The sequence below is a fragment of the Notamacropus eugenii genome, chromosome 3 (assembly GCF_028372415.1).
Source record: "Notamacropus eugenii isolate mMacEug1 chromosome 3, mMacEug1.pri_v2, whole genome shotgun sequence".
Lineage (NCBI taxonomy): Eukaryota > Metazoa > Chordata > Mammalia > Diprotodontia > Macropodidae > Notamacropus > Notamacropus eugenii.
This window is the reverse complement of record NC_092874.1, coordinates 15,045,879-15,068,411: the sequence shown is the minus strand read 5'-3', so window position 1 is coordinate 15,068,411 and position 22,533 is coordinate 15,045,879. Positions and strand designations below refer to the sequence as shown.

The window sequence follows — 22,533 nt, the reverse complement described above, 5'->3', positions numbered from 1 at the left end:
AAGTGAATACGTCTGAATAGAAATTAGAAGATCTGGAAAGGAAGCAGAATGTGAGACTTTGGTGATGACATGAGAGATCTGTGCTTAAAGCATATCCCATTGGGGTCTATGTGGAAGATGGATTGGAGAGGGAAGAGGGGAGATGTGGAGGGAACAGTTAAGAGTCCAGAGAAGAGAAGGAAGAGTCTGAGATGGGCAGTTGGAGAGAAGTCATTTGTTGGGGTGGGGGGATGGCAAAGAGGGCACTTGAAATTCAGGGTCAGGACAAGCCTAGCAGAAGATGTAGCATCTGAGCTACTTCTTGAAGGAAATGGGACTGTCTGAAGCAATCAGCGCAGGAGTCATGTCAATTCTCTGCTAAAAACCCAAAACAACCTCTGGGGAATCCCTCCAGCTCTGTGAGCACAGGCCAGACTCTTCTGCTTGGCATTCAATCTGTTTCATCCCTCTTTTTCCCTTTCTAGTCTTCTCTTCTCTCCACCAGACTCTACATACTGTGTGCTTTATACCAATGATGGCAAACTCACATAGAAACAGATCCTGCCTGGCACATATAACTTAGAAAATTACAGGTTAACATTACCTATATCATATTGTATTTTTACTTATTTTGTTAAACATTTTCCTATTATAATTTGACCTAGTTTAGGTTTCACTTGAGGATGTTGTGGACCAGATGAGTTTGACACCTCTACTCCAGATAAATTGAACCGGTTTTTGTCAACTAAATATGCCCTGCACCCCCATGCCTCCAAGCTTTTGCTTTGGTGTTTCCTCTGCCAGGAATGCCTGTCTGCCTTCCCTCTTTTCTCCTGTTTAATTTATATTTCTCCCCATTTTACAGTTGAAGAAACTGAGACAAATGAGGTAACTGACTTGCTTAGGGTCATGTAGCTGTAGTAAGTGTCCAAGGCCAGATTTGAACTCTGGTCTTCCGGACTCCAAGCCCGCTGCTACCAGTGGTAGGCATGAGGAAACCCGGTGCTCAGAAACATTAAGGATATGCCTAGAATCACACAACTAGTTAAGTATTTGAGGCCCAAACTCACTCCTCCTCCCAATTATTTATCTTGTTGGAGAATACCACTGCCCTCCTAACCCTCCAGGCCCCAGACCTTAGGGTCATTTGCTTCCCTCCCATCCCATCCTCCTCGCTCTTCCTTTAGCCTTGAGCTGACCAGTCCTGCCCTGGGTGCCATTTCTCATTGGCTTTCCTTTCTTCGACCCTCATTCTCTCTCTCTCCTGGATCAGGGGTCTCCACATTCTTTGATTGTGAAGTGCAGAATGTTTCTAAGCGTGGACCCCTCCCTTCAGATGTATATATTTCCTTACTTATAAAGGATGTCCATGTGCCACTGTGCTAATAAGGATGGACATTGTAAAACATAAAAGAGACATTAAAAAGAGCAAGATAAGGATAAAACAATTTTGGATCTCAGAGGCAACAGGGAACCACCATCGTTTATGCTCCTATCTGTACATTGGGAAAATCACTCAGGCAACTGTGTAGAGGGAGATAGGGGTGGGGAACCTTCAACCTTGAGGCCACATATGGCCCTGTAGGCCCTCAAGTGTGGCCCTTGAGGCTGCATGTGGCTTGAGGCAAGTAGTCCAAGTGGCAGGTGCTGAAGATTTTAACTACGGTTTAGTGAGGGTAGAAAGAAGGGGTGAAATGTAGACTTATAGATTCTTAACAAAATCTTGACTGGATGTAGAAATGGCAAGATGAAGCAGGTGATTGGAGATGTGACCCCTTTGGGTGAACCCTAATACCTTGCTCTAGCCCAGATTTGTAGACTCACGGCTTGTACTATCACAATCACTTCCCATCTGGTCTTCAGGCATCCTATCATGCTATGTCTAGTTCATCCCTCACATGGCTGACAAAACCACCTTCCTGATTCACAGGTCTCTTCTCTGCTCAGAAACCTCTAAGATTCCCTATCGCCTCAAGGATATGTTCCAAACTCCTTAGCTTAGTGTTTAAGACCCTCCCCAGGCTGGGTTCAGGCTATCTATGTGACCTCCTTCCCCACATCTCCCTTTCATGCCCTCAGTTCTCCAGCTGGAGAGGACTGCCTGTTCTCCTCATGCTTGGAAGACCCTCCTTTATCTTTGCTTTCTATAATACTTCCCTTCTTTCAAGGCTCATCTTCTTCCTGAGGTTTCCTTTGCTCCCCCTTTGTTGAGGGGAGTTTTCCCCACCTCCCATTTCCCTAAAGCTCAGTGAGTGCTTCCTTCTTTGGCCCTTTCCCAGACTACTTTGCATGATGCTATTCTGGTTACATGGCATATCCCCTCTCCCTCTCCTTCCCCTTCTCCCTCTTTCCATGCTGGGGGCAGGGACTATGTGGATTTTCATCTTTCAATCCCCAGTCTGAGTTCAGGACCTTATATATCATAGATGCTTAATTAGTACTAGAATTGTAATACAAGTCACTACCCTCCTCAGGCCCTTAGACTCCTGGTCTGTAAAGGATAGGGGATGGCCCTTACAGTCTGTGGGGCTCCCATGAGGGAGATTGCCACTTCGTGGGCAGTGGGAGCAGGAAGGCAGCTGGCCTCCTTGGGATCCACTCTAGATGACTTTCACTGACTGGCCCCCATGCCTGGCCCTCACTCCCTCTTCACTGTCATTGACTGGAACCCTTGGCTCCCTTCAAGGCTTGGCTCAAAGGCTGCCCCCTGCATGTGGTGTCAGTGTATGCCTGTGCCCCAGCACCCAGAGGGGCGGGTTCATTCTGAGATATTTCATAAAACCATAGTTCTAAAGGCTCTTGATCGTCCTGGTTGTCTGAACACTCTCTAGTTCATTGATGTCTCTTGATCCCAGAACTGAACCCAGTGGTCTGGATAAGGGGTGGTGAGGGGAGGGGAGAGTGAGATGATCCACCTATTCCTAGAAGCTCCGATCCTGCTTAATGTAATCTAAGAGTGCATAAGTTTTCATGGCTTCCACATACACCACTGACCCAAATAGAGGTTCTGGGCTGTTAAAACCACCCACATCTTTCCCAGAACATAGGGTAAATAATTGTGCCTTCCTCATCTTGTATTGATGAAAGTGACTTTTATACCCAATGATATGACTTTACACCGAATTTTGTGTTCCATCCAGCTCAATGCTCTAGCCTGATAAAACGTTGACTGTCGCCCGCCATATTAGTTCTTCCTCTGAACTCTTTCACCTGCAAGTTTTCTGAGTATGTCCTTTCTGCCTCAACTCAAGTCACTGATCTGATTGATCTGAGCAGATCCCTAGGACACTCCATTAGAGACTTCCCACCATTTTGATTGTTAACATCTACTCCTTGGGTCTGTCTGTGTAATAGGTTCTAAATCTCTCTAATTGTTTTCTTGGTTGACCCATGCTTCTCCATCTTCTTCGCAAGTACAGCATTAGATGTTTGATCGAGCACTTCGGTGAAATCTAGGTAAAGGAAGGAATGAAGGAAGCAAGCATTTACTATGCATCTGCTACGTGGCCAGCACCATCCAATTACTCTTACAAATATTATTTCTATCCGCAGCATTTCCCTCACTGATTAGTTTGGTTATCCTTTCACAAAAGGAAATGAGCTTAGTCTGGTGTGACCTGTTCCAGATAAAGTCAGGCTGACTCTGGAATTGCCATCTCTCTCTTTAGATATTTGTCAACTGTCTCTAATGACCCGTTCAAGAGTTGTTTCAGGAATTGAAAGCAAGCTGTCTCCAATCCAGAACAGAGTTTGCAGGCTATGCTCTCTTAGCTTTTTTTTTTGCTGCCTCATTGGATTTTTCTGGAATTAAAAATTCAGGCGTGGTGATGGTGACTAAGCCAATGATGACAAAATAAGAAAATAGAAGAATTTGCCTAAAGGGACCTCTCTTAGCCAAAGTCTCACAAAAGACACTAAGCAGATGGGCTATCTCTTCTAGACAACTCAGGCATCTTCGTTTTATTTTTAAAAATATACTGACACACTTTGTTGTAACAAAGCACTTTCCAATAAACTCCCAAAGAAACCCCCTCACAAAGTATATTCTCTTAAAAGCTAATCAGTCATCTGCAGAGCAGAGGGATTTGGCCTTTAATTTTGACACTGGAATGGAACTCCCAGTGACCATTGTAACTAACCAGAGCTTTGCTGAATTGAGGTTATGATAAACTGAATATAAACCCTGCATCCTCTCACCTCTCTCCTAGCTAAAATGAGTTTGCCCATCACAAACTCATATTCTGTTAACTTGATTTTATTGAATGCCTGCTATATGCTTAAGAAGAATTCCTCTGTAGGAATGTGAAAAAAAAGTTGTATGACAGGACTTCTACCCTCAGGATACTTCCAGTCTAGCTGGGATGACAATAGCTGCACATATTTGTATTTAGGAGCACCTAAAGAAGATGTTGATGGAGGTTAACCCATAGACTAAAATGAGATATGTTAGTTAAGAAGTAGATACTAAAATGAAAGAAAAACATATGACGTGATCCAAGGAAGAGCTAAATAGAATCAAATGCCCAAATGGCTCCCTGGTAGAGGAAGGAAGAGTTAGGGACCCTTGCAGGGAGAAGGCAAGCTCATCTTTCCGACTCTTGCTCTGCACCTGGTGGATCTCTCTGACGTTAAAGATCATGCATTCCGTAGGAGCATGGTTAGCGATGGCCCTCTACTTACATGTCTTTTTCTTCTTTCCCCTACTCACTAGGAAACTGTAGTTCAGTCAGTCAACAAGTACTTGTTAAATGCTTACTACGTGCCAAGCACAGAGCTTAATGCTAGGGATACAAAGAAAAGCAAAAAGCTATCCAGCCAACCAACCAACCAACCAACTCCTGTCCTAAAAAGCTCATGTTCTAGTGGAAAAAATAATACGAAAATAACTTCCCATGTATAAGACATAGACAGTGTAAAGCTAATCTCAGGTGTTAGCTGGGAGATTAGGAAAGACCTGTAGATGGTAGGATTTGAGGAGTGGGTACCTCTCTCTTCCTGTGGCACAGCTGCCAAATTGGTCTGCTTAAAGTCTGACCCTGGCACCCCTCTTGGCTCCCTATTACCCCCAGGACCACATGGCAAATCCTCTGGCATCTGAGCCCTGTGGAACCTGGCCCTTTCCTAATCTTCCTCCATCTTGCTCATCTTTGTGCGACAGTGAGCTCCTTGCTGAACCTCACACAAACTGCCCCATTTCCAGACTTCATTATTTTCACCTGCTGCTTCTATGGTTGGACCTCTCTCCCCCTTCATCTTCACCTCTGGCTTCCCTACCTTCTTCCAAGTTTCCACTTCTTCTGCAAGAAGCTGTTCCCCATCATTTTTAACTTCAATGCCTTCCTTGGGAGGTGAGCTTCCATTTATCACATATGTATCTTAGATGTCCACAGCTGTTTGCATTTTATCCCCCTCCCCCATCAGACTGTGAGCTCTCTGAGAGCAGGAATCAGTTTTGTTTTCAGTTTTGCCTTCCTTTGTATCTCCAGTACTTAGCGTGGTGTTTGATATATGGCAGGGGCTTAATTAATAAGTGTTGACTTAGCTTGAGTCTTGAAGGAAGTCACAGAATGTAAGAGATGGAGGGAAGCAGCTAGAGCATTCCAGGCATGGGGCACAGTCGATGCAAAGGCATGGGAGTGGGAGATAAAGAGTGGTGTTCCAGGAACTAAGCAGGTCAGTGAGGCTGAATCACAGAGTACGTGGAGGTGAAAAATGTGGAAGAAGACAAGAAAGGCAGGAATGGGCCATGTTCTGAAATGCCAACAGAAGACTTTACATTTGATCCTGGAGGGGATAGGCAATCGCTGGCACTTATTGCTTATGTGTGGGGGGGTGCGACCTGATCAAATTTCCATGTTAGGAAAATTACTTTGGCATCTGCGTGTAGGATGTAGTGGAGTGGGAGGATCTCGAGACTAGGTACTTCTCTCTTCCTGTGGCAACCCAATCAGGTTCTTGCAGTAGTCTAGGCCAGAGGTGATGAAGGCCCAGATTTGGGTGATGATGACAATGACGGGTAACATTTCTATAGCGCTTACTAGGTGCTAGGACTTGTGCTAAACTTTTTCCAGTTATTATCTCATTTGATCCCCACAACAACCCTGGAGGACAGGTGTTCTTAGTGTCCTCATTTTACAGTCGAGGAGACTTAGCCAAACAGGTTAAGTGACTTATTCAGGGTCCTACAGCTAGGACGTGTCTGAGGCCAGATTTGAACTCTAGTTTTCCTGACTCAAGGCCTGATGCGCTATCCTGTGTAAGAGGAAAGAATGGATATACACATATACATGCATTAATGTGTGCATACACATGAACACACACATATATACACTCACATATATATACATCTCTACACATACATATATGTATATGTAAAAGTACATGTATATAAAAAGATCATTTTCATACGTATATCACCTCTACATAATTTATATATCATATAATTTATGTTTACTATTTCTATACAATTTATTTCTATTTTATATGCACATGTGTATACGTACACATAAATATACATGCATATAAAGACATACACATAAATGTATTATAAGCATAAATCATATATATGATTTTATATATGTATGTATATGTGTATCTATCTATCTATGTGATTTGTGAAGGTAGAAACTAGAAGATTTGACAACAGCTTTGCTATGTGGGGTAAGAGTAATTGAAGTATTGAGAGAGACTGTAAGATGGTGAGCTTAAGAGAAAAAGAGCACATTGGTGTCCTTGCCAGTGATAGGGAGGTCAGGACGAGGAAAGATTTGGAAGGAAAGATGATAAATGCTGTTTTGGACATTTGGAATTTGGGTCACCCTCAGGGACATCCGTCTGAGATGTCTAAAAGCTAGTTAGTGATATATGTCTGGAGCTCAGAGAGAGTCTAGGGCTGGCTCTGTGTGTGTGTGTGTGTGTGTGTGTGTGTGTGTGTGTTGTTGGACGTGACTGAAAACCAAATGAACACCAACAACTCTTCCATCCCTAGTTGGAAGACTGCATTACTGGTGGCTTAGGTAGCTCTGAAGGCTTGATGTTTGAAAAGGATGAAAGTTCTTGTTTCCTGCAAGGAAATGTCTAACAATGCAAAACTGTTCTGACTCTTCAGAGGCTCCACAGTTTGGGGCAATTGGTTTCTGTGGTTGTGGGCAGAACCATAACTATGAATTTTCCTGTCTGGGACAAGTACCACAAACCACACCTCTCACAAACAACAGGAAATACTCTTTCAGTTGGGTGGGGCAGGATACTGACAAATTCTTTGGATTTACAGATACTGCTATATTGATGTGAAACTGCTGCTGGTGAGGCCAGAGAGGGAAGGAACTCATCACAACCTGACATCTGGTATCTTCTATCTTAGCAAATATTTTTTGCTTACTAGACACTGAGTTCTGTTATTTCTAGCTGAGGAAGGACACTAAGTGCTGTAAGGGATGAAATTCAGTGCACTGGGGAAAAGTATTAGCTGCCCCACCCTAGTCAGAGATCTGGTTCTGGAGCTTCATTCAGGTTGCAATAACAGTGAGTAACTCCTCAAATCATTTCTTTTCATCTGGCTTTCAAAAGGCAAGTATGGAAAATTCCACACTGAAGTCAATGAGTGAAAGGAGGGGGACCTCATCAGTCAGTACTTTTTGAAGAAGTCCTTGGTGGGCCTGGACAGGTAGGTTGGAATCTCTAGGTCTCACCATTATCTATCTAAAGCCTGTTCATAAATACACTTTTCTGATGAAAAAAAAAGAGGAAGTTGGAGTCACTGATTTAAGGTTAAGGTAGAAAAGGCAAGGAGAGGTAGACATCTTGCTTGTACCTGTGTCTTGTATCTTTCTGGGTAAATTCTTGCCCGCTGTAGACAGATCCTGGATCTGCAGCCCCTGGGTATGCCAACATCTGCAGTCCCTGGTCAGGGCCTTCTTACAAAAATCAATTTTGAAGGTCTTCTGCTGAGATCTGCCAACCAAAACACTGCCCTTGGAAAACCTATTGGTGAAAGCTGAGGTTCATTATTTTTGTGTTGTTACCATTGTTAATAGTAAAATAGTAAGGAGGGAGTTGAGATTTTTTCAGTTTTGAACATTTTAGGCAAAATAAGTTTCGGCTTTTTCTCAGAACGAAGAGGTCTTACCAAGCTGTGTGCCACTACTAAGCATGTTGATCTGTTTGGTTCATGGTCCCAACCTGTGGTTTAATTGGAATAGAGAACTCCTAGTATGAAAACTTTCTCTTTCAATGCAAGTTGGCACCATCTCTGTGACTTACAAATTTAGAGAGCTGCTAGGGGCCATTGGTTATGCAGCTGGATTCTGCTAATGGTAGGACTTGAATCCAGGTCTTTCTTAATACTCTCTCCTACATAATACTGCATCTCATGCTAGTTATTTTGATGAAAAATATGTTAAGGCTAAAATAGCATATATCTTTTTAAAAAGTATGGGAATTTAAATATCAGTGGTAAAATATGTAAATGTTAATAGATATTAAGGAAGATTATTTTTTTGATAAACTCAATGAAAATATGCTTCAACAGTGGAAGTACATTTTTTTTTAATGAGGAGAGCTAGTTAATTTAGAATTTATTATTATTATTTTTAGCATTCATTAAAACTTTTTGAGTTCAAAATTCTCCTCCCATTGTAAAATCAAAAAATATGATATTAATTATATATGTGAAATCATGAAAACATATTTCCATATTAGGAAATGTTTCATGTTGCAAAAAAACCCCAAGAAAAGTAAAGTGAAAAATTATGTTTCAATCTACATTCAGACTTCACCAGTTCTTTCTCTGGAAGTGGATCGCATTTTTCATTATAAGTCCTTTGGCACTGTCTTGGACTATTGTATTGATCAGAGTAATTAAGTCAATCACAGTTGATCATCATTACAATCTTGCTAGTACTGTATACAATATTCTTTCTCCTGGTTCTGCTCACTTCATTTTGCATCAGATCATGTAAGTCTTCCCAGGTTTTTCTGAAAGTATCATGCATATCATTTGTTATAACACAATAGTATTGCATTACAATTATATACCATGACTTCTTCAGCCGTTCCCCAATAGATGGGCATCTCTTCAATTTCCAATTCTTTGCACCACAAAAAGAGAGGGTATAAATATTTTTATACATATAGGTCCTTTACCTTTGAGCTCTTTAAAATACAGACCTAGTAATGGTGTTGCTAGGTATTCACAGTTTTATAGCCTTTTTGCATGTCATTTCAAATTGCTCTCTAAAATGGTAAGATTCATTTACAGCTCCACTAACAGTGCCTAGGTCTCCCAATTGTTGTACATCCCTTCCGACATTTGTCATTTTCCTCTTCTGTCGTGTTAGCCAATCTGATAGGTATGATGTGTGCCTCAGAGTGGTTTGTATTTCTCCAATCAATAGTAATTTAGAGAATTTTTTCATATAACTATAGATAGCTTTAATATCTTCTGAAAACTGCCTGTTCATATCCTTTGATCATTTATCAGTTGGGAAATGACTTATATTCTTATAAATTTGACTCACTTCTATATGTATTTGAGAAATGAGGCCATTATCAGGGAAACTTGCTATAAATTTCCTGCCCTACTTTCCTGCTTTCACTCTAATCTTGATCTCATTGGTTTGTTTGTGCAAAACCTTTTTTAATCGAATGTAATCAAAATTATCTACTTTACTTCTCATTATGCTTTCTTTCTCTGGTTTGGTCATAAATTCTTCCTTTGTTCATAGATCTGATAGATAAACTATTCCATACTCCTCTTATTTGTTTATGATATCACCACTTATGTCTAAATTCTATACCCATTTTTACCTTATCTTGTTATATGGTGTGAGATGTTAGTTTATTACTAGCTTCTGTTAAATTAGTTTCCAATTTTCCCAGCAATTTTTGTCAAATAGTGATTTCATATCCCCAAATCTTGGATGTTTGGGTTTATCAAACACTAGGTAACTATGACAATTTACTATAGTGTATTGTGCACCTAACCTATTCCACTGATCCACTACTCTGTTTTGTAGCCAGTTTCAGATTGCTTTGATAATTACCACTTTGTAGTACAGTTTGAGATCTGGTCACCTTCCTTCACACTTTTTTCATTGTTTCCTTTGATATTCTTGATCTTTTGTTGTTTCATATGAATTTTGTCATTCTTTTTTTTCCTAGTTGTACAGAATAATTCTTTGGTAGTCTGATTGGAATGGCACTGAAAAAGTAAATTAAGTACTAGTTATTTTTATTCTATTGACTTGGCCTACTCATGAATAATTAACATTTCTCCACCTGTTTAGATCTGCCTTTATTTCTGTGAAAAAGTGTTTTGCAATTGTGTTCATATAGTTCCTGACTTTGTCTTGGCATGTAGATGCCCAAGTATTTTATATTGTCTGTAGTTATTTTAAATGGAATTTCTCTTTCTATTTCTTCCTGCTAAGTTTTGTTGGTACTATGTAGACATGTTAATGATTTATTTGACTTTATTTTATATCCTGCAACTTTGCTGAAGTTATTAATTATTTCAATTAATTTTGAGTTGATTCTCTTATATTATCACATCGTCTGCAAAGAATGATTGTTTTACTTCCTCCTTATCTATCTGAATTACTTCAATTTCTTTTTCTTGTCTTATTACTATAGCTATATTTCTAGTACAATATTGAATAATAGTGGTGATAATGGGCATCCTTGTTTCACTTCTGTTCATATTAGGAAAGTTTGTAGTTTATCTCCATTACAGATAATGCATACTGATAGTTTTAGATAGATAATAATCATTTTAAAGAAAGGTCCATTTATTCTTGTGCTTTCTAGAGTTTTAAATGGGAATGAGTGTTATATTTTGTCAAAAGTCTTTTCTGCATCTACTGAGATAATTGTATGATTGTTGTTTTTTTTATTGATATGGTCAATTATGCTAATAGTTTTCCTAATATTGAACCAACCCTGGGTTCCTCATATAAATCCTACCTGGTTATAGTATGTGATCTTTGTGATATATTGGTATAATCTGCTAGTATTTTACATACAATTTTTGTGGCAATATTCATCAAGAATATTGGTCTATAGTTTTCTTTCTCTATTTTACTCTCCTTGGCTTAGGTATCACAATCATATTTGTGTCCTAAATGGAATTTGGTAGGAGTTCTTTGACTATTTTTCCAAATAGTTTATATAGTATTGGAATTCATTGTTCTTTAAATGTTTGGTGAATCCATCTGGTCCTGGGGATTTTTTCTTAGGGAGCTCATTGATGGCTTGTTCAATTTCTTTTTCTAAGATGGAGTTATTTAAGTATTCTGTTTCCTCTTCTGTTAATCTGGGCAATTTGTAGTAGACCTTCTTCTACAGAGGTTAAGGCCTATTACAGGAAGGAGAGGGGGTTTGGAATGTTCTGGTTTCCAGAAGTCAGACTAAAAGCATTGACCTTTAGAAACAACACCTTTGAGGGACTGTTAAAAGTAGAAATGCTTCTACTTCACAGTTAATGACAGTGTGAAGCTAAAGGATTTTAACTGGGTTTTAACAAGATGAGCTGCTCAAGAGCTGGAAGGCTGATGATAATGGGCAGCTACAGCTCATCTCTGGGTTCATTTCTGCCTGGGGGTGGGGGAGGGAGGACAACAGCTTTGGTTACCCTCCAACCCCCCAAATCTTCATCAGTGTGAAATGGGAAGTGAAGTCAGAGAGATAGTGGAACTGCTTCTTGTCTTTATGCAGAAAAGGACTGTATAAAAGAGAGAGGGAGATGGAGAGAAAGACAGACAGACAGAGACAGAGAGAGACAGGGACAGAGAAAGACAGTGCCAGAGACAGAGAAATAAAATCAGAGACAAAGAGAGACTAACAGAGAGAGAGAGAGAGAGAGAGAGAGAGAGAGAGAGTGAGATGGAGAGACAGTTTGTCTCTTCCCTAATCCAATCCATTCTGCCTGCAGTACATTAAATTAATATTAATTAATTAATTTAATTATTTAAAATTAATATTTCCCAAACACTATTTCATTGACCAACACCTCTGTGGCAAAACCCTCTCTATATAATGAATTTCAAACTTCTTAGACATGGATTCAAGCCCCAATACAAACCAGTGGATGGGGCTCAAATTTAGCCTTGGATACTTTATTATGTGACCCTAAACAAGTCACTTAATTTCTGTTTCCCTCAGTTTCCTCAACTGTAAAATGGGGATCACATTAGCAGATAACACTAGCAAGATAAACTTGCAGAGTTATGAGGATCAAAAGAGATAATTGTAAAATGATGAGCACAGCACCTGGCACCATATAAAGTTAGCTAATAGTGAAAATGTTTGAAGTCACGCATAGAGTTCTTCTTAGAGTCTGAGGTAACAGTGGCTCTTCTAGGGGCCCCAGTGGCCAGTACATGTTGGCAGAGGGGCCCAGAAAGATGCTCTATCTGTCTGGCAGAGTGACATCTCTGCTACATCCATCTTGTGTTGTTATTTCCCTTAGTAAGTATTGATTTGCTTTTCTGGTATTTAGCTCCTCTCTGTCCAGAGAGCTCTTATACTGTTGTGGACCCTGACCTACTCCACTGCCACACACTCAGGCCTCTACCATGATTGTACGTGGTAGATGTTCCATTGGCATACTTGTTGGTTGGTCCATTCTGTCATGCTATATTGTGTCCTCTTGTACTTGACAGCCACTCACTCCCCTCTTCAATGAATTCTATTAGCTCCCCCTTGAAGGAAAAACAATATAAATGCCCTCTGTTAGGCTTTTAAAGCCTTCCCAACCTCGCCCCAATCTCCCTTTCAAGCCTTCTTATACATTAGTCCTTTTATTGGACTCCATTGTCCAGTCAAACTTGTCTTGCCATTCCTCACACAGTCCTCCATCTCTTGTATCTCTGCATTGGCACTCCTATCACCATGTCTGGAACGGACTCTTTCCTCACCTCCACCTTTGGAATTCCTAGTGTCCTTCAAGACCACCTTCTATATGAAGTCTTTCCCCATCCCCTTCCCTCCTCAAATCGCTTTGTATTTATTTTACTTGTATTCTGAATACGTATATATATATATATGTATATGCATATGCATATATATGCATGTGTGTGCATGTGTGTGTATATATATGGATATATTACATAGACACATATGTTGTCTCTTCTGAGAAAATGTAGAAGGTGATGTCCTTGAGGGTAGCTGCTGTTTCACTTTTGTCTTCATATTTCTAGAACTTAGCAGAGTGCCTGGGACATATCAGTCACTGGACAAATGTTTGTTAATTGATTGATTACCATGGAGGGCCTTGTATTTATGCAGTTTGGGGATCAAAGCAACCTGAACTACTCAGCTTACAGAAGAGAGGATTTCAGAGGATATCAAAGCTCTCTTTAAGCATTCAAAAGGCTATCATATGGAAAACAGATTTGATTGGGTCTCTTTGGTCCCAGAAGGCAGAATTAGAGTGGAAAGTTCAAAGAAACCCATTTAGACTTGAGGGAAAGATAATTTTCCCAACGTTCAGAGCTATCTACAAGTGAAATGGGTCACTAGAGGACTTCCAAGTTCACAGCCTTGTTGGCTGTATTTTCATTCCAGCAGTAGTTGGATTTGATGGCCGTTGAGGTCTTTTCTGATGATGACATTCTATGTTCTTTTTTGCATGTAAGTGACATGTGTGTGTGTGTATGTGTGTGTATTCTTAACCTCCCCTACTAGGTCATAAACTTTCTGAAGGAACAAACTCTGCTTACTATATTTTCTCCTTTAGCAATAATTCAATGGATCCATGATCTATAGCACTTTAAGGTTTGTAAAGTGTATATGATGCAATGATTAGCATTGTATGGTGCTATTATTATTGGATGCTAGGTGATCCAGTGAATAGAGCTCTAGACTTGAAGTCAGGAAGACTTGAGTTCAAATCTAGCCTTTTACTAGCTGACTGATTCTGACAAATTACTTAATCTCTGTCTGCTTTAGTTTCTCCATATGCAAAATGGACATAATAACAACACCTACCTTGCAGGGTTCTTGTGAGGATCAAATGAGATAATACTTGTAAAGTGCCTAGCATTTACAGTTGTAAGCGATTGGGGTGCTTCTTAAGGAAGGACCAGTTCTGTAACCACAACTCTCCTTGATCATACCACCTTGGAAACACCAAAAGTCTTTCAAGCTCCTAGAGTTAGCTCTGACAACAATGGCATGAAAAATCCTGAAATTTGGGACAGAATCTCACCTACCTTGAGGTAAGTTGAATCTAACTTTAACATAAAGTTCAAAGTCAAGAAATAGGCTGGAAAATGAGCAAACACACAAAAAAGAACCTGACCATAAAAAGCTACTGTAATGACAGGAAGCTCAAGATATAAACTCAGAAGAAAACAATAATGTGATAAACAGTTACAAGCAAAGTCTAAAAAATATTTGCAAATTGGAACAAATCCAATAGGAATTTCTGAAAGCGCTAAAGAGACAGCAAAAAAATAATTTTAAATATCAAATAAGAGTGGAGGAAAATTGGGGAATGACATGAGGACAACATGAGAAAATTAAGAAAAGACAATAGTTTGGTAAAAAGAGGCACCAAAAGTACCAAAGAAAATAATATCTTAAAAACTAGAATTGGCCAAATGGTAAAAGAAGTACAAAAAATTTCACTGATGAAAATAATTTAAAAAATCAGAGATAGCCAGATGAAAAAAAAAAGAGGTACAAAAGCTCACTGAAAAAAATCCTTAAAAATTGTAATTGGGCAAGTGGAAGCTAACGATTCCATGAGACAACAAAAAGCAATAAAAGTAAAGTCAAAAGAATGAAAAAAATAAAAGAAAATGTGAAATATCTTGTGTACTTATCTTGTGAAATATCGTATCTTATGGAAAGAGAGAATTTAAGAATTATTTAGCTATCTGAAAGCCATGATAAAAAAAGAGCCTAGATACCATATTTCCAGAAATTATAAAGGAAAACCATGTTCTAACATAACATAACATGCTATGCTAGAACCAGAGGGGAAAATGGACATGGAAAGAGATCCCAAAATGAAAACTCCCAGGAATATTTTATCCAAATTCCAGAGCTCCCAAGTCAAAGAGAAAATGCTGAAAGCAGCCAGAAAAAAAAACCCATTCGAATACTATGGAGTAACAGTCAGAATCATACAAGATTTAGCAGTTACCACATTAAATGAATGGAGCACTTGGAATGTCATGTTCCAGAAAGCAAAGGAGCTAGGATTACAATCAAGAATGACCTGCCCAGCAAAACTGTGTATAATCCTTTAGGGGGAAATGGATATTTAACTAAATAGAGGACTTCTAAGCATTCAAATGAAAAGAACACACATAAATAGAAAATTTGTCTTTCAGATATATAACTCGAGAAGCATAAAAGGTTAACAGTGAAAGAGATACTATAAGGGACTCAATAAAGTTAAACTGTTCACATTTCTATTTACGGGAACTTGATACACGTAACTTCTAAGAACTTTTTCATTATCAGAGCAGTTAGAAGAAGTCTACAAAGAGAGCACAAGTATAAACCAATTATGTTGGGATGATCTCAAAAAAAAAGTGGAAGGGTGAGAAATAGAGAAGTACTAGGAAGAGGGAGAGAAAGAATAGGGAAAATTGTCCCATAAAAGAGAAGCATAAGGATGAGCTTTTATAATGGAATGGAAAATGGGGAACAATGCTTGAACCTCACTCTCATCTGAACTGGTTCAAAGAGGGAAAATATGTATGAATAGATAATAGAAGTCTATCTTACCAAACAGGGAAGTAGGAGGGGAAAGGGGGATAAGAGAAAAGAGAAGTGGTAAGAGGGAGGACAGATTAAAGGAGTCAGTGGTAAGAAACAAAACAGACTGTGAGGCAGAAAGTAAAAAAGAGAGAGGAGAATAAACAAGAAAATAGGATAGAGGTAAATATACAGTTAGAAATTATAACAGTGAATGTGAATGGGATAAAATCATCCATAAAATGGAAGCAGATAGCACAATGGATTAGAAACCAGAATCCTACAGTATGTTCTTTATAAGACTCATACTTGAAACAGAAAGACATGTACACAGAGTTAAAATAAGAGGCTGTAACAGACTCTATTATGCTTTAGCTGAAATAAGAAAGGCAGAAGTAGCAATCATAATCTCAGGCAAAACAAAAGCAAAAATAGATCTAGTTAAAAGAGATAATCAAGGCAACTACATTTTGCTAAAAAGCACCATAAACGATGAAGTAATATAAACACTAAAGATATACACACCAAATGGCATAGCATCCAAATTTTATAGAAAGTTTTAAATGAGTTATAGGAATAAAAAGAAAGTAAAGTTATACTAGTAGAGTACCTCAACTTTCCACTCTCAGAGTTAGATACATCTAACCACGAAATAAACAAGAAAGAAATTAAAGAGATGAAAAGGATTTTTAGAAAAATTAGATATGATAAACCTCTGGAGAAAATTGAATGGGAATAGAAAAGAATATACCTTTTTCTCAGCTGTATATGGCACCTTTAGAAAAAACTGACCATTTATTAGGGCATTAAAAACCTCACAAAGAAGTGCAGAAAATGAGAAATATTAAATGCACTCTTTTCTGACCATAATTCAATAAAAATTACATTCAATAAAGGGCTGTAGAAGCATTGATAAAAAATTGATTGTAAACTATATAATCTGATCCTTAAGAATGAGTGGGTCAAGGAACACGTAATAGAAACAATATTTTATTAAAACTAATGATAATAATGAGACAACCTTACAAAATTTGTGGGATGTAGTCAAAGCAGTACTTAGGGGAAAATATATATCTCTAAATTTGCACATCAATAAAAGAGAGAAAGAATTGATCAATGAATTGGGTATACAACTAAAAAAACTAGAAAAAGAACAACTTAAAAACCCCTAATTAAACACTAAAATGGAAATTCTCATCATCAAAGTAGAGTAAATAAAATTGAGAGTAAAAAATTCATCAAACTAATTATTAAAGCTAGGAACTGGTTTTATAAGGGGGAAACAATAAAACAGAAAAACCATCAGTTAATTTGATTTAAAAGAAAAAAGACACCAAACAAGAGACAGAAAACATTATGAAGAACAAAATGGATAATTTTGATTACATTAAATTGAAAAGTTTTTGCACAAACAAATCCAATGCAACCAAGATTAGGAGGGAAACAGAAAACTGGGAAAGCATTTTTACAACTAGTGTCTGGGATAAAGGCCTCATTTCTAAAATATGTAGACAATTGAGTCAAATTTAGAAGAATACAAGTCATTCCGCAGTTGATAAATGGTCAAAGGATATGAACAGGCAGTTTTCAGAGGAAGAAATTAAAGCTATCTATAGTCATATAAAAAAATGCTCTAAATTACTATTGATTAAAGAGATGCAAATCAAAACAACTTTGAGGTACCACTTCACATCTGTCAGATTGGCTAACATGATAAAACAGGAAGATGATAAATGTTGGAGAAGATATGGGAGAGTTGGAACACTAATTCCTTGCTGGTGGAGCTGTGAGCTGATCCAACCATTCTGGAGAGTAATTTGGAACTATGCCCAAAGGGCTACAAAAATGTGCATACCCTTTGACCCAGCAATATTGCTTCTAGGGCTGTATCCCAAAGAGATCATAAAAATAAGAAAAGGTCCCACATGTGCAAAAATATTTATAGCAACTCTTTTTGTGGTGGCCAACAACTGAAAATCGAGCAGATGCCCATCCATTGGGGAATGGCTGAACAAGTTGTGGTATATGAATGTAATGGAATGGTATTGTACTGTAAGACAACATGAATAGTCAGACTTCAGAGAAACCTGGAAAGACTTATATGAACTGATGTTGAATGAAGTGAGCAGAACCAGGAGAACATTATATACAGTATCAACCACAGTGTTCAAGGACTGTTTCTGATAGACTAAGCCCTTCACAGCAATGCAAGGACCTAAAGCATTCCTAAAGAACTCTTGAGGCAAAATGCCATCCACATCCAGAGAAAGAACTATGGAATCAGAACACAGAATGAAGCTGAGTATTTTCTCTTGTGTTTTTTGTTTTGCTTTGTTTTTTCTGATGGTTTCTCCCATTCATTTTAATTCTTCTGTGCAGCGTGATTAATGTGAAAATGTGTTTAATAAGAATGTATGTGTAAAGCCTATGTAAGGAGGGGAGCAGGGGGAGAAAATCTAAAACTTACAGAAGTGATTGTTGAAAGCTAAAAACAAATAAACTAATTAAATTTTTAAAAAAGATACCTAAATTACCAGTGTCAAATATGAAAAGAGTGAATTCACCATCAATGAAGATAAAATTAAAGCAATCATTAGGAACTATTTTTAATATATTATATGCCAGAAAAATGGACAATTTAAGTGAAACGAATGAATATTTACAAAAATATAAATTGCCCAGATTAACAGAAGAGGTAATAGAATATTTGAATAACCTTTTCTTAGAGAAATTGAACAACCCATCAATGAGCTCCCTAAGAAAAAATCCCCAGAACCAGATGGATTTACAAGTGAATTCTACCAACCATTTAAATAACAACTAATTCCAATACTATGTAAACTATTTGGAAAAATAGGCAAAGAAAGAGTCCTGTCAAAATCCTTTTATGACATAAATATGATTTTGATACCTAAACCAGAGAGAGAAAAAACAGATGAAGAAAACTTTAGGCCAATTTCTCTAATGAATATTGATGCAAAAATTTTAAATAAAATGTTAGCAAGGAGTTTATAGCAATATATTATAAAGATCATATATTATGATCAGGTAGGGTTTATATCAGGAATGCAGGCCTGGTTCAATATTAGGAAAACTATCAGGACCATATAAATAACAGAACCAACAAAAATTATATGATTATATCAATGGGTAGAGAAAAAGCTTTTGACAAAATACAATACCCATTCCTATGAAATACCCTTGAAAACACTAGAATAAAAAGGTTCTTTCTTAAAATGATAAGCAGTATCAGTCTAAAACTATCATTAAGCATTTTCTGTAATGGGGATAACATGGAACCCTTCCTATAAGATCAGGAATGAAGCCAGAATGTCCATTATCATCACTATTATTCCAGGTTGTATTAGAAATGCTAGCTATAGAATGAAGGGAGCAGGACCAGGAGAACACTGGACACAATAGTAGCTACGTTGAGCGATGACTGACTTTCACAGACTTGGCTCTTCTCAACAACGCAAGGATCTAAGATAACTCCAAAAGATTCACGATGGAAAATGCTATCTACATCCAGAGAAATAGAGTCTGAATGCAGATCAAAGCAACAGTACTTGTTCTCTTTTTTTCTCTTGTTGTTTTGCTTTGTTTTTTCTTTCTCGTGGTTCCTCCCACTGGTTCTAATACTTCTTTGCAACATGAATAATGTGAAAGTATGTTTAATATGAATGTATATGTAGAGCCAATACCAGATTGCATGCCTTCTTAGGGAGGGAGGGGAAGAGGGAGGGGGAGAAAATTGAACTCAAAAGCTTATGGAGGTGAATGTTGAAAGCCAAAAACAAACAAATTTTAAAAAAGAAATGCTAGCTATAGCAATAAGAAATAAGAATAGGCAACAAGGAGACAAACCTATTATTCTTTACAGACAATATGATGGTTTTTCATAGAGAACCCTAGAGATTCAAGTAAAAAGCTAGTTGAAACAATTAATAATGTTAGCAAAGTTAAAGGATATAAAATAAACCCACATAAATCACCAGCATTTCTATATAATACCAATTTCTATATAATATCTGGAGGAAGAGAGAGCATGAGAAATTCTATTTACAATAACTACAAACAGTAAAAAAGGCTTGGGAATTTGGCTATGAAGACAAACCCAGGAACCATATGAATACAATTCCAAAATACTTTTCACAAAAATAAAGTCAGATCTAAACAACTGGAGAAATATTAATTGCTTATGTGTAGGCTGAGCCAGCATAATAAAAAATGACAAGACTACCTAAATTAATTCGCTTATTTAGTGCCACACCAATCAAACTACCAAAGAATTAATTTATAGAGCTAGAAAAAACAATAACAAAATTCATCTGGAATAGCAAAAGGTCAAGAATATGAAAGGAATCAATAGAAAAAATGTGAAGTAAGGTGGTCTAGCTAGCACTTCCAGATTTTGAACTGTATGACAAAGCAGTAATCATAAAAACAATCTAGTATTGTGAAAGTTATAGAGTGGTGGATCAGCGGAATAGGTTAGGCACATAATACACAGTAGTGAATGTCCATAGTAATCTCATGTTTGATAAATCCAAACATCCAAGCTTTGGAAGCAAGAATTCACCATTTGACAAAACTTACTGGGAAAACTGGAAAGCATTTTGGCAGAAATTAAGTACAGACCAACATTTCACATCATATAAGGTTAAAATGTATACATGATTTAGACATAAAAGGCAATAAATAAATTAGGGGAGTATGGAAAATTTACCTGTTAGCTCTAAGGATAATGGATGAATTTATGGCTAAATAGAAAATAGAGTCATGGAAACCAAAATAGATAATTTTGATTACGTGAAATTAAAACCAATGCAGCCAAACAAAACCAACCAACAAACAAAACCACTGCAGTCAAAATTAGAAGCAAAGCAACAAACAGAGGAAAACATTTTTCACAGCAAGTTTCTCTGATAAAGGCCTCATCTATCAAATATATGGGCATCTGATCCAAATTTATAAAAATAAGAGCCATTCCCTAACTGATAAATGGCCAAATAATATGAACAGGTAGTTTTCAAAAGGGAAATCAAAACTATCAATAGTCTCATGAAAAAAATACTCTAAATTACTACTGAGTAGAGAAATGTAAATGAAAACAACTCTAAGGTATTATCTCATATCTATCCGATTGGCTAACATGGTAGAAAAGGAAAATGATAAATGTTGGAAGGAATGTGGAAAAACTGGGAGACCCACGCACTGTTGGTGGAGCTGTGAACTGATTTGACCATTCTGGAGAACAATTTGGAACTATGTCCAAAGGGTTATAAAACTGTGCATACCCTTTGACCTAGCAATATCACTATTAAGTCTATATCTCAATGAGATCAAAAGAAAAGGACTTATATGTATAAAAATATTTATATTCTCTTTTTTGTGGTGGCAAAGAATTGGAAACTGAGGGGGATGCCCATCAACTGGAGAATGGCTGAAGAAGTTGTGGTATATGAAGGTGACAGAATACTACTTTGCTATAATAAATGATGAGAAGGATGGCTTCAGAAAAGTCTGTCAAATCTTATATGGTTTGATGTAAAGTGAAATGAGCAGAACCAGGAGAACATTGTTTACAGTAAGAACAAAATTTTAACAATGATCAATTGTGAAAGACTTAGCTTACTCTGATCAAGGCAATGATCTAAGACAATTCTGAAGGACCCAAGATGAAAACTGCTATCCACCTTGAGAGAGAGAACTGATGGAGTCTGAGTGCAGACTGAAGTATAATTTTTTCACTTTATTTTTCATGTTTTTTCTTTTGACATGGCTAATATGCAAATATTATTTTGCATGATTTCACATGTATAATTGATATTATATTGCTTCCTTTCTCAATGGGTGGGGGAGAGACTGGAGGGAGAGAATTTGGAACTCAAAATTTTGAAAAAGGAATGTTAAAAATAGAAAAATAAATTAGAAAAAAATAATGTGTTTCCTTCCTTCCTTCCTTCCTTCCTTCCTTCCTTCCTTCCTTCCTTCCTTCCTTCCTTCCTTCCTTCCTTCCTTCCTTCCATTATATGAGCAAGTCACTTCCCCTCTCTGTGCTTTTGTTTCCTCATCTGTAAAATGAAAAGGTTGAATTTTATAATCTCTTAAGTCCTGGGGAGCTCTAAATGTTATGTAACATGCTGGAGTGGTCTGTCAAGCTGAGGTCCTCCTCGCCTCTCATCTGAGCTATGACAATAGCCTCCTCATTGGTCTTCCTGCCTCAGTTCATTCACACTACAATTCATTGTCCACTCAGCTCCTAAAGAATGGGTCTGACCATGTCACTCCCCTCCTCAGCAAACTCCAGTGGCTCCCTACTGCCTCCAAGATTAAACGTAACCTCCTCTTTAGGGCATTTAAAACTCTTCCTACTCTGCCCTATTCCTGTATTTCCGTCCTTTCCCCTTCTTCTCTTCTGGATTCACTCTAACATCCACTCTTGCACTTTCTCACAGAAGACATTCCGTGCTTTTGCCTGGCTTGGCTGTTCTCATGCCTGGAAGCTCTCCCACCCAGCCTCTGCCTCTTAAATGCCTGGCTTGCTTTAAGATTCAGAGTAACACCACCACCAGTCACAGCAAGTCTTCGTGGAGTACTTTCCAGTTTGTAAAACATTACTTTTGTTGTATCATCTAAGCCTCATAACAGACCTGTGAAGTGGGAGCTGTTATTACCATTTTGCATTTAAGGAAACTGAACCACAGAGAGGTGACGTGATTTGCCCGTGGTCCCAGCAGGATCTAAAGCAGACTTCTTCTGGCCCCACGTCTAGCCCTCTGAGATCCAGCATGCTGCCTTGCTGCTTCAGACCTGTCCTCCAGAGCCCTTGTCCCTGGCTTC

The 22,533-nt window shown here is 38.0% G+C and overlaps 1 protein-coding gene across 1 annotated transcript in view; it reads left to right on the top strand.

The window, feature by feature from the left end:
- Positions 1-7,533: 7,533 nt before the first annotated feature.
- The window catches only part of HYCC1 (hyccin PI4KA lipid kinase complex subunit 1), a 116,696-nt gene continuing 101,696 nt past the window's right edge, over positions 7,534-22,533 (top strand). Inside the window, exon 1 of the mRNA XM_072650907.1 lies at positions 7,534-7,645. The gene's annotated coding sequence lies outside the window, so the exon portion shown is untranslated. The remainder of the gene's footprint in view (positions 7,646-22,533) is intronic.